Source organism: Lathyrus oleraceus, chromosome 3, assembly GCF_024323335.1.
Source record: "Lathyrus oleraceus cultivar Zhongwan6 chromosome 3, CAAS_Psat_ZW6_1.0, whole genome shotgun sequence".
NCBI lineage: Eukaryota > Viridiplantae > Streptophyta > Magnoliopsida > Fabales > Fabaceae > Lathyrus > Lathyrus oleraceus.
The window spans coordinates 501,026,076-501,039,446 of record NC_066581.1 but is presented as its reverse complement, the minus strand read 5'-3'; positions in this window follow the sequence as shown (position 1 = coordinate 501,039,446).

Below are 13,371 nucleotides of genomic sequence, written 5' to 3'. Positions count from 1 at the left end.
TATTTGTTGATATCATTATATATTTTAGATATGTATTATGATGGCTCATAAACTTGGACATCTTTCTCGTAATGTATTCAACACGATATTTGAATTTTAGACCAGTTAGTCTTCAAGTTTCTAAACAAATTTTATAATCTTTTGCAGGTTGAGCTCACGAACCTTAAATTTTGATTTTACAAGGACTAACCAATAACCTGAATGATTTTAATAAATGACTAATTTCGAACCTTACCCAAGATCTTATGACGGACTGAGCTTTAACATACCTTGGTTTTACCACGGTCTTACAAAGAACCTAATAAAGAGATTTAAACACAAGCTAATCTTGAACCTAAACAAGGGCTTGATCACATAATCCCCAAACCAAAGCAGTTTACAAGTTTATCTTATAACCCACAAATAATCCTTAAATGGATAATACTCAAATTGTATGTATACAAAAGATTTCCTTAGTGAATTTTAAAATTACACCCTTCTAGAATTACAGCTTATCCTCACTCACAAAAAAACTTTCTCGCAGAAGCACTTCGACTAAAATATTAGCGAGAGAAAGTAAAGGAAAAAGTTGAGAGAGAGAGAGAGAGAGAGAGAGAGAGAGAGAGAGAGAGAGAGAGAGAGAGAGAGAGAGGAAGTATGTGTCAAAACACGGTTCTGAATGATTTGAAATGAGGGAAGAGACCTTTATTTATAGGCTAGAGGTTGACTAAAAAAGGAATTTGAAATAAATGTTTTTATGACATTCTAATTGATTAGTACCTAATGACAATCAGTTAGATTTTTTAAAATACAACTTTGATCATCGCATCATTTAAGCGGGCAAGGTAATCTCTCAAAACTCATATGGGCCTTGACTGATATTGAAAAGGATGGTGGTGGTCATCTTTCCGTGCTTGTTTGCTGCAAACTGGAGGACTAACTTATTCACTAAATCCCGATAGCTGGCGACAGAGAGCTGAGGTAGGCCCATATACCATCTTAGGGATGCATCTTTGAAGGTGGCAGAGAGAAGCTTGCATTTTAAGGAATCAGGAGCTCCAACGATCGACATTTGCATGTTGATGGAGGAAGCATGCTCATATGGGTCGATGTGCCCATCAAACTTAGCCAAAGAATGTGGTTTGAAATTCTTTGGCACCGATGCCTCCCATATTTCAATTGAGAGTGGCATGAGATCCAGTATTTCAACCTCTTTTTTGTAGGATCCACCTCATACTAGTGTTGTTGGACATTGAAGACGTTATCCCTGAAAGGCTAATTTGGGCTGCATAAATCATCCATGACATCACACATCTCTTATGTGGCGCTCTCCTCACCCTCTGATTCATCATTAGTCAAAGTTGCTTCCCTCTTGCACCATGATGGACGAGAGGGTTTACAATGAGCACAACAACCTTTCAAAGGCTCCACAAAGGCCAAAGCTTTTGGATTCCATAGAAATGCACATGCTAAAATTAGTTTTTTTGATGAAATGGTATGTAACATCATATATTCAAAGGTTTGCAATATCCTGGATAATCTGAACATGATTCTCAAGGTAGGTTGAGTTTTAGGTTTCCTGCAAAAATCCATATTCTCTCACATGTGGGTTCTAAAGCTTTATGAAGGTTCTTAGAATCACAAATGCTTGAATGAGAATATCATTGTCGTTGCAAAGTGACTTTGGGGCAAAGGATACCCTCTAGAAGATTTACTCCAAGTGACGTCACCCTTAACTTCAAAAGTCATAGGTTTACTAAAGGTCCCTAGACTTACAAATCCCTCCTAGAAAGTATTGTCGTCATCACAAAATAACTTACGAGCCAACAATACTTCATGAGGAATCTACTCTAGGAGGGGTCTTCACACCAACCCATCAAGACAACTACGTTCGATAAGTTAGTACTACATAACCACCAATCTATCTCAGGTGTTCTCTCCAAGCATGAATAGTGGGTTCATCACTCAATAGAAACTCATCCCACAATAGAGAATATAGCAGATATATCCAGAAAACAATAGATGTAATAAATGAAAGCAAGTAGAATAAAGATAACACCCAAATCACAAAAAGAAAACGAACAAAATTGGGCTTGAATCTCTTAGGAGATTTTCCCCAGCATAGTCGCCAGCTGTCGCGTTGCAAAAAATATAGAGTCGCCACCGAACTTTATTTATTCCAAAGGAAAGGGAAAATATCGATAAAACTCTTAGAAGATGGTTGTCGCAACCAAGAGCGGATTCATAAGTATTTTATGCGAGGAGAAGGTATTAGCACTCTTCACATTTGTTGTACTCAACGAGAACTGTTTTGTTTGTCTTATGTGTAAATGAGTGTTATTATCTAAAGGTTACTTGCGAATGGTAAAAGGGGAAAGTGATTTTATTTATTAGCGTGTTCGCCAAGGATTCAGATCCTTGTGCCTACGTATCCTTATAGTGCAATAAGGAAATCAGAACTCCGTAGTTCGTGGTAGAAAATACAGATGTGTTGGTTATTTTTAGTGGAAGATGTTAATGTTTGTGTTCTAGCAGTTAAACGTTGCTTGTATGCTCGTGTATGAGAGACTTAAGCATTTGTTTGTTTGCAGTATAATGGATATGCTTGGATCGTATTCTTGTAGTTAAACATTACAAGTATGCTCGCGCATGGGAGACTTAATTATTGTTTGTATTGTAGTAGAATGGAACTAACATGTCCTTTGTGAAAAGGTTTTGAATACATTACAAGTATGCTCGCGCATGGGAGGCTTAATCATTGTTTGTATTGTAGTAGAACAGAACTAACATGTCCTTTGTGAAATTTTTTTGAATGCCCTAAGGTGGAAAATTGAATTTGATTGGTTGTGGTTGATTTTAGAGTCGAAGACAAGTATCATACCACAAGATAAGTACAACCTACAATCTGAGTACTTGGGAGCTGAGAGGACAGTTGCGTCATAACCTCTCTTTTTCATCCAAAAAAAATTTGTTTATGAAATTTGTGAGGCGGGTTTAATCGTTGGTACTTAGAGGGATACAAGCATCTAACCATAAGGTAAGTACGACCGACAATCAGAATACCCGGGAACTGAGAGGATAATTCATCCCAACCTCTTTTTTTCGTCCTAAGGGGACCAAATTAAACTCGTTTATTTGTTAAGTGTTTTTGAATGGAAGACAAGCATTGAGCCACAAGCTAAGTACGGCCTAACAACCCAAGTAATTAAGAAATGGTGTGTACAAATACATATACCTCATCCTTTTTCATCCAATTTATTGTAAAAAAAATTGGAAATGACTTGACGTTGGATCAAGTGTTTTGAAGGTTGAAATTGAAATTTGTGTGAATGAAATGGAAGAGGTACTTGACGTTGGATCAAGTACTCGCATTGCGTTCAATTGAATTTTTGTGCTTTTGTAAAAAGGTTATTTTTATTCGTTTTGGTTTTATCTTATTTATTAACATACAAAGAAAAGCGGTAAAGAAAGGTAAATCCTACGCTATTACATGTCCACGATATAGGGGGAGCATTTTAACAAAAGGGGGGGGGGGGGCATAAACCATACAAGTGAAAAATTCTCACAAGCATACACCACAAATAAACATACACCAAGGACTGCACAATATGATGTAAAAAGGTATAAAATATGAGAACTGTATGAAGAAAATTATGAGCTAAAAGTCAAGAAATTGCATAACTTCTAATCAAATCTTAATCAAAAAATGTATTAAACTAATTCTACTTTGAATCATTTTTTAAGAAAAAAATCCAATTAAAACTTTGATCTAATCAAGAAATTATCTAAACTATTTTTGGTATTTTTTGAAAATGGACTAAATGGTAAAGAAAAAAAATGAACCTAATTATCTAAGTGTCAACATTCTTTTTAAAGGTATTTTTCCATGCAAGATGTGATAAAAGACTATACTAAAAGAATATTAAAATGTCCTGTCCTGAGCCCATTTTATAATGCTTCAGCAAACATTTTCTAGTTGGGGTGGACGACTTTGATCATCGCCTCATTGAAGCGGGTAAGGTACTCTCTTAAAGACTCAAATAGGCCTTGACAAATATTCAAAAGGCTGGTGGCGGCCATCTTTTTGTGCTTGCTTGCTGTCGCAGCCCGAAAAATACAGAGGTGCGAAAAAAACAACCGGCGAGAAAGAAATGACAGAAGAGTCGCCACCGTGCGTTATTTATCCCAAAGGAGGGAAAGGAAATGCTCGAAGTAAACTTGGAGAAAGGAAAGGAAAAGACAAGGTCTCGCAACCAAATCTTGGGTTCGGGAGTCGATTATGCGAAGGGAAGGTATTAGCACCCCTACGCATCCGTAGTACTCTACGGGATCCACTCTTGTTTGTTTCTTGTCTAAAGGGTGTGTCATTATCTAATGTACTATTTATTAAAAGAAAGGGGTCAAAGAAAATGACTCGCACGGATGTCGCATCCACTGCATACGTATCTCATCTGGAATGAGAATCAGAGTCTTCGTAGCTCGGCTACCTATGGGTGAAAGAGGAGTGTGCTCGCTAAGACGTCGCGTCTTATGCCTACGTATCTCATCGGGAATGAGAATCAGAGCAAAACGTAGTTCAGCTAACTACGGGAATAAGGGTCTCGATTGCAACTAGGGCAAGAGAAAGGGAAGATCTCGATCGCAACGAGGGCGAGAGAAAGGATCGCAACAAGGGCAAAAGCAAACAAGGATTAGTTGCTAGTCGTTAGTCAAACTCGACAAGACATCGCATCTTGTGCCTACGTATCTCATCTGAACATGAGAATCAGAGTTGCCGTTGTTCGGCCACACGCACGCCAAACAAACAAACAACAAGCAGGCAAACATGGAGCCTGAATGCCAATCACTGGACTTACATCAGCATCCGAACCAAAACACACACACAAAAAGGCAAACGTGGAGCCCGAACGCCAATCACTGGACTTACATCGGCATCCGAACCAAAACACACGCACACTGAAACCCGAATGCCACTCGATGGACTTACATCAGCTTCTAAGCACACAACAACCAAACAAGTTAATAGGGAGTCGGGAACTCAAGCCTATAACTGTCAAGCACACACACAAAAAGAAAGAAAAGTGCGCTCGGAGAGATCTCGCACGATCTCCTGCCTACGTACCTCATCTGGTATGAGAATCAGGGCGACGTAGTTCCCCTACATAGGGATTGCCATCTGAACATGGACTTACAAAAGGAGGACACCAGTTGTGTCAAAGGAGAGTGGGCAATGTGTTCACGTCCTGGCAGTAGGTGTCGCAGCTCGCTGAATCGAGTCTTAGGCAGTTACCTCTTTGCAATAGAACGGACTACATGCCACAAGATCGGAGACGCTCGGAAAGGTCTAGAAGTGGGGAAGCTCTGCCCTAGAGTTGTCATGCAATATGTACTTAAGTGTTAGGATTTACAAATGGGAATATCTACCTAATGTTAGCATGCAAAGGAAATGGGGATTCCAACTATGTTATCATACAAAAAGGATATGGGAATCCTACCTATGTTATCATACAAAGGGTTCTATCTAATGGGTGCTACCTAATCAGAACAAGAATCGACGAATGGAGCAAGGAGAAGTGTTAGGGATAAAGGTAGATGGCGATGCATGAAGCAATCGACTTATAAGGTTGATGGCGATGCATAAAGCAATCGGCTTACAAAAGGGTGGATGAATACGTGCTGGTTCTGTTAGGTTTTTGAAAAAATGATTACTCGACGTTGGATCGAGGTTTTGATCTTGCTTTGAAATGGTTATCGAATGCTCATTTTAATTCTTGTATTTACAGACGAATAAAGAATGAAAGAATAAATATTATACATTGCATGGGAGAGGGGTACATTTTGTCAAATGGGGATTGTTCATGGCAAACAAACAATAATAATACATGCCTCATACACCATACAAGTAGGCCACAGTTAATCAAACAAGTAAGGTATAAACAAGTATATAATCGAATCAAATAATCAAAGAATGAAATAATGAAGCATTAAACAATGTATGAGTGTAAGTGCAAAGGAACCGGCTCATTGTAAGAAAGCCCAAGAGTAAGCTATGTGAGGTCGATGGCGATGCTTAAAAAGCAATCGACTTACAAGGGTGTAAAAAATGGGCTCGATATTAAATTGAGAAAAATATGATTTTTATAGTTTTAAAATGGTTTTGAATTAAATTAAAATACCACAACTTTACATTATTAACAAAATGAACATATGAGTGTAATAAAGGCATAAACATAAAAAGAAACGAAAATGCTAAAAGAAAAAAAATAATATAGCTAAAAGAAATAAAATGCCAAAAAATGCCACACATGAGTATTGAATCCACCCTACTCAAGAATATACACACTGCCCTTCTCCACCAGACCACTTATGATCATCTGCTACTGAAGTACTACCTTAAATATATAAACCGGAATGAAAAAATAAATAAATAAAAAAAGATTAAGAACAAAACTAACATATAAAACCTTTTTATGTTTTTGTTTATTATTATCTTTTATCTTTGTTAAACAAAACAAATTTGATTAAAAAAATTAAATTAAAAAAAGAAATGAAAACAAAGAAATGAAAACAAAAGAAAACAGAGGCTCGTCTTCTTCTCTCCCACCTCACAAACTCAACCTTCCCCCAACAATGGCAATCTCACGAACTCGCACCTCTCGTCCCTCTTATGACATCAACAAAACCCTCTCACGCTCTCCAACTCAGTGAATCGAACTCTCTCAACTCTCACAAATATTTTCAACAACAAAACAAGAGAAGGATAACAAGAAAGAAAAAGAGTCCTTACAAAGTGTCGCGGCGGTGGTGGTGAAGGACGCGAAGAAGCTGGCCTCCAGGTAATTGATTTTGGGATCTTAGGGTTCCTTCTCAGATTTTCGCCTTCAGGTCTTTGTTGCTTTCCTCTTCTTGGATTAGGGTTTTCTTTAGTCTCTTTTCCGCCTCTAGGTTCTTTGTTTACTGATTCATTCTCCCTATTTATATTCTGTGAATTAGGGTTACAAATTGGTGCCCTTGTGTTCAAAAGTAACTCTACAAAGCACTTTGGATGCTCAGAAATTGGATTGACCTTTTCATGTTAGATTCAAGAAAAGGTATCCTTCACAAACTTTCTTCTCTGCTTTGACCTCATACCAATTTGGGATGTTTTTGGACTTTGCCCTCTGACTGTTGGTTAATAGTTTTGCACTTTAGGTTTTTGCAATTTGACTGATTAATGTGTCCCTTTTTTACCGCAGTAAAAAAAATGGTGAGCTTGGTTTGACTTGTTGCAGGCCTTGAGGTATGTCTAACTGTTGTGACTTGGTCTAAAGGCCTCATTGCGGGTTAGAAAATCCTTGAGCATTTGTTAGCTTAATCAAATGAATCTTTACACAACAACCTCATAGACTTATGGTGCACTGGTTTTGCAGACTGCTGTCATCACTTTGTAGGAATTTGTTGACAGGATACTGTAGCAGCAGGTATGAGGATCATGGTAATTGTGTCTTTGTGACATGTTTTCTACTGCAGTTTTGATGTCCACTGAATCCACTTCATGGGACAAATTGTTCATGGCCTGTGATGCGCTTAGTTAGGAAATTCAATGGCTAGCACTTGTGCACACTGAGTTGGTAGGTCTTGTAAACCATGCCCTGTTACATTGCATTGATTTGTTGTTCATTTGGTATGCTCATATTCTGTTAATGCAGGCTGTGGTTGATGTTCCATAGGTCCCACTTGCCTTCTTTTGCTGTAGCACATGCCTGAGTTGATGGCTTTGGAGGTTTGGCAATTTGCTTCAGCTGACTGTTTTCAACAAGAATTTAAATGCAGCTGCTATGCCTTGGCTTAATGATGAGAAAGATGTTGTTGGCTCAAGTTGTTGCGTGATTTTGCAGTGCAGGTTCTGTTGGAGCTTCCTACTAGGCTAGAAATGGAACTGACATGAGATTATGGTTTTGCTGCAGGATTTGTGTTACATTTGCTAGGTTTGTGGTTGGACTGTGAGCAGGGAGGCTTCCTTGTCGCAGCTTGATGTTGCTTCAGGTTGTAGACTGACGTGGAAGGTTTGTGCATGAATTTATTGACTACATCAAGTCTGCAACTGGTTCCAAGTTATCACTGCTAAATGGTAAGCCATTGCACTGCTGTTGAATTGTTATGGAGGGTTGTTGTCCATTGAACTGTGGCCTGCTGTAACTGTTTGTTGCGTATTTTTATTGCTGCAGCATCCTGATGCTCATTGTGTGCTGCAGGCCCAAGTTTGGCTGTTGCAACATACCCTGATCTTCACTTCTTGTGTTTGGTTGATGGTGATTAACTGCAGTGTGTGGATCAATGTTTCCAAAGGCATAACTTCCCTTTGCCCTCACCTGTTTTCCTCCTATTCTAACTCAAGGTTTGTCCATGGTAAAGTGTGTTGCAACCTTGGACATCACTTGGCTCCAAAGTGTGCCCTGTTATGACCCTTCTCAATGCAACATGAGAGTGTGGAATGCTGGCTGCAGGATTTTCTCTCAATGCCAAACAAACCTACTGTGCTCATAGCTCAAGGCAATGGTGCAACAGTTAACAACTCATCCCATTATCTCATTGCACAAGTGGTTCATACTTCTGCAGGTATGGTTGATATACCCTAAGTCTCCATTTCACTGTTGTATTTCTGTGTTTTCTCTTGACTTGCTCCAACTGACAGGAATTCCATCATGACTACTAACTTAGCTTGGTGATAAGCAACAACACTGCAGGAAGGATGCTTACAAGAACCAACTGATTTTTTTGATGAATGTGGTCAAATGGCATTGGATTGGTAACATGTTGCAGGTAGTATTTCAATACACTTATCATGGCAATTAATGAGTTGCTTGTTGTTCAACAGGATTATGGTAACAAGGAGCTCAGGTACCATCCTTTATTCTTCTGCATTTCCTGCTTGTGATGTCAAGTGGCAGCTGGTGTTAGGCTAGTTGGTTGGGGTTGGTCTCATTGGTTGCAACATTTAACCTTTGCATGTTACATTGGGCAAGGTTAATGGTCAGCTATTGCTAATGGATTTTGAGTTGCATTGACCAAGCTAATTCATACCATGTCTTGGACTGCTCTATGGATGCAAAAGGATGATCTTTTCTCAGCGGGTTTTGGTTTTGGTGCAGGATTGGTTCCTTCTGAATGTTGCAGCTACCAATGGTGTCTAGCCCAATTTCATCCACACTTGACCACTTCTCTCACCTGCTGGTTTGGTAGAGCCTCAAGATTGCAGCTGGTTTCCTAACTGCAGGATGCAAGACCATGATGAGTTGCTGCAGGTAATGTCATGTTTGGTTGGTTCCCTTACTGGTAGGGTTTGCTTCAGATAACAAGTGATGGTCATGCTGCAATGAATGATGTACAGCCATGTCCATCTGTGACTTGACATACTTCACATGTTGTAGGTAATGTCCAGGTTAAGCTGGAATTCTCAAGGGCCTGGATGTGATTCTACAGTGCCTCAAATGGCAAGATCAGCTTTGGTCAGGCCTGCTATAGGACTATGATGGCAGGATGTTTACCAAGAGGAGTTCAAGGCCAAATCCAATTGAAATGTCTTGTCCAAACAAACAATGTAAGCACAGTACATGATTATGTGATAATGGTACCTGTTTGTGGTGAATGCAGGGCCAGTTTAGCAGGGTAAAGGTTGGTCTTCTTGTTTGCTGAATTGGTTTGCTAATCTAACATGGTGTTGTGGTTGCTGAAAAGTACATGTGTATGTGAATGTCCTTATTGCATTGCAACCGCCTTCCATGATTCTTTGAACTGTAATGGACTGTGTTATTCCAATGCAGATTTTTAAGGTTGGGTTGAAGCAGTTAGATGCTAGCATGGCTTTGGTTTGCTGCAACAGGTTTTGGTATCTTAATGTGGTACCAAGCAATGAACATGACTGCCAGTTAACTTGGGCTTATTTATATTTTTGCAGACTGATATGAATGATATGCAACCTTGCTAATCCATGGCCATTTCCTGATCAGTTTGTGGCAGCAGATGTGTTGTAGCAGGCCAGCATGATGACGATGGTATGGTGCTGTTGCAAAGCAGGATGTGACATGATTGTGGCAGCAGCATTGGCTAGACCATCTGCATCCATGGATTTGTTGCACATGTATAAGGTTTTTGTTGCATCCAAAGGGCATGAGCAAAGGATAATGGTTGAACTGTTAGGGGCTCATTGGTCCATGGTTAGGGTCAGGCCAATGGCGAATGGTTAATGGTTCAAAAGCTACAAAGTCAAGGTGCACCACATGTGTTACTTGTGATGGAAGCTACCAAGAACGAACATAAATAAACATGAGGGTTGGATGACACATTGAAGAAAAAGGTCAGGCCAAGTTGGGTGGGCAAGAGCAAGTGAGGGTTGACTTTGGTCAAAGTTGACCAAAAAGTCAACCGTTGACCAAAGTCAACAATTGGTCAAAAAATGCATTTTTTTTGTATTTTCTTTGTAAATGGAAAATGAAATTATTGGTTAGGGTGAAATTTAGGGTTTAAAGAATTTGGGTTGACTTTGGTCAAAGTTGACCAAAAAGTCAACAGTTGGTCAAAAATGCCAAATTTTGTATTTTTCTTGTATTGACTCACATGTAATGGTTTTCAATGACATGAAATGGATTGAAATGGATTAACAAATGGTTTGAAGCTGGTTTCCAAATTGTTTTGCCTTATGACTTGAATGTTTGACTTTGAAAAGAACATGACTTGACAGGCAATATATGTTAACAGGGCCATGAAATGATGGTATAAGACTAGGGTTTTGACAAAGTATCCATGAACCAATAACATGACTAGCAAGTGGCTTGAAACACAAGAAGCTTGATCGTTCAGATGACCAAGACCATAGATGTATCCACAATCACAACATCATGACCTTGGATCAAAACCAATCCTCATATAAAACCAACATAAGGTTAGGCCAAGCATGCCAAACAAACATAAAAATTTAGGACCAAAATCGGGGTATGACAGCTGCCCCTATTTAAACGTCTTCAACTAGAGAATATGAAGCAGGATATTCTTCATATGATCATAGTGGGAGATGGTTAAATACTAAGAAGACCCAGATTTTGATCCTGAATCCCTATGAAATAATTAACAATGCTTGTCAGAAGCAATCTCGAAAGAAGAGTCCGTCTGGTACGGTGAAAATCGGCCTGAGTACCGAAACAGAAAGTTGACCTGGATACCAAAATAAATGGTAACACAGGAATACCCATGGCCTGAACGCCACACATTAGTCTGAACACTAAGCATTGGAATATGAGAGTATCAATGTTGGTCTGATCACCGGAAATCTGGTCTGAACACCACTTCGATCTGGAAATCGGAAAACTGGCCTGAATGCCACAAGTACTTCGACTTGATCGTCGGAAACTTCTTCGATCTGAAAATCAGAAACTGGCCTGAATGCCACTTCGGTCTGGATACCGGAAACTGGCCTAAATGCCACAAGTTGCATCGACCTGAATGTCGGAAACTTCTTCGATTTGAATATCGGAAACTGGCCTGAATGCCACTTCGGTCTGGATACCGGGAACTGGCCTGAATGCCACTTCGGTCTGGATACCGGAAAAAACTGGCCTGAATGCCACTTCGGTCTGGATACCGGAAAAAACTTGCCTGAATGCCACTTCGGTCTGAATACCGCCTCGGTCTGAACACCGGAAAATTGGCCTGAATGTCACTTCGGTCTGGATACCGGAAACTTGGCCTGAATGCCACAAGTTGCATCGACCTGAATGTCGGAAACTTCTTCGATCTGAATATCGGAAACTTCATGCCTGTCAGCATCGGCAGAAATAGGGAACATGATAATTGAGGCGGCACGTGGGCCGACGACCCATGCCGGGGATAATAAGTCATGAACAACCTTCAGTCCGAGCACTGGAAACAAACTTCTGGCTTATCACTTGGGATACCGAGAATGTTTTATGCTTACATGCGTATGTTTGAATTTTTCAATGACGTAATGCTCCATGAGAATGGAAATGCTACGCGATTTGGGAGGATGCAATGCAATATGATTCTACATGCAGGGATGCGAAATGCTGGGGAAAATGCCAAGCTAAAGCAAGGAATCCCGCTGGGGAAATGATCGGCCGCGCGGTGTTCTGGCAATGGCGAGATACCGAGACTCTGACTGGGGAGAGAATGGCACTGAAAACCTGTTGTTGGGGGAAGTGATAGTGGTTCTGGCAACCATAATCTACGAGAGATGACTCAGCAGGGGGGGCAAACACCGATACGGTACCGAGATTATGCTTCCAGGAGAGAGATCATCGATCTGGGGTTGAAAACATCGATCTGGCATCGAACTCTGAGGAGCAGCTACTTCTGCTGGGAAGCTACAGTCTGGTACTGTCAACTCCGCTGGGGATATACAGTCTGGCACTGTTAACTCTACTAGGGAGTGTATAGTCTGAAACAACCGCTTGGGGAGTACAGTAGTGAGAACCTGCTGGGAATCTTAAGGAAATGCCTCGAGTGTACCTGTTCTGAATAGATGATTCAAAGTAGTTAAAAATTACAGCAATTTTAAATGTTCATTGAGAATGTACCTGTAAAGCTCTTATGTTTCATGATGCAATGTTTATCAAAAATTCGGACGTCATTTTTGCAAACAAAATAGTAAAATGAAAATGAACACAGAGATGTACTGAATAACATGATTTTATTGATTGAATGGCCTCTGAATAGGCATTTACATCAGGAAGCAATCCCTAGGAAGAGGTAATCGCAAAAAAAGATAAAAAACAGAAAATAAATTAATGGCAATGTGAAATGGATTTCTATCGGGTTCCAATTCTGCTATGACTCGCTCGTCTTCACGATCCTCCAGATGATCAGCCTTCTGAAAAGGTGATTAGATTGTTTCCTCCCCTTTTGAAAGTTTTCAGTCATCGACATAAGATGAGATTCAGAACTAACTCAGAACGCAGTCATTCGCTTAATCCCTAACATTTGCCTGGATCGCCCTTTCGGGTTTTCAATCCACCGGGATACCCATTTTTGCCTAAGTTGCCTTTTCAGGTTTTCAACTTACCGGGTGTACGATCTTTTCATTTTTAATCCTTAACTTTTGCCCGAACCTTTTCATTTTCTTGGTTCGTCAGGATGCCCATTTTTGCCTGGACTGTTCTTTTTACCGTCCAGCGGGTCTATTTCATGCGAAGTATTTTTTAACTGCGTCTGAGTTTACCGGGGAAGTGAAGTCTTCACCATCCATCGTTGCAAGCATTAAGGCCCCACCATCGAAAACCTTGGTGACGATATACGGTCCCTCATAGTTAGGAGTCCACTTGCCCCTGTGATCTGTCTGAGGAGGAAGGATCCTTTTCAACACTAAATCTCCAACTTGGAAACATCGAGGACGCACTTTCT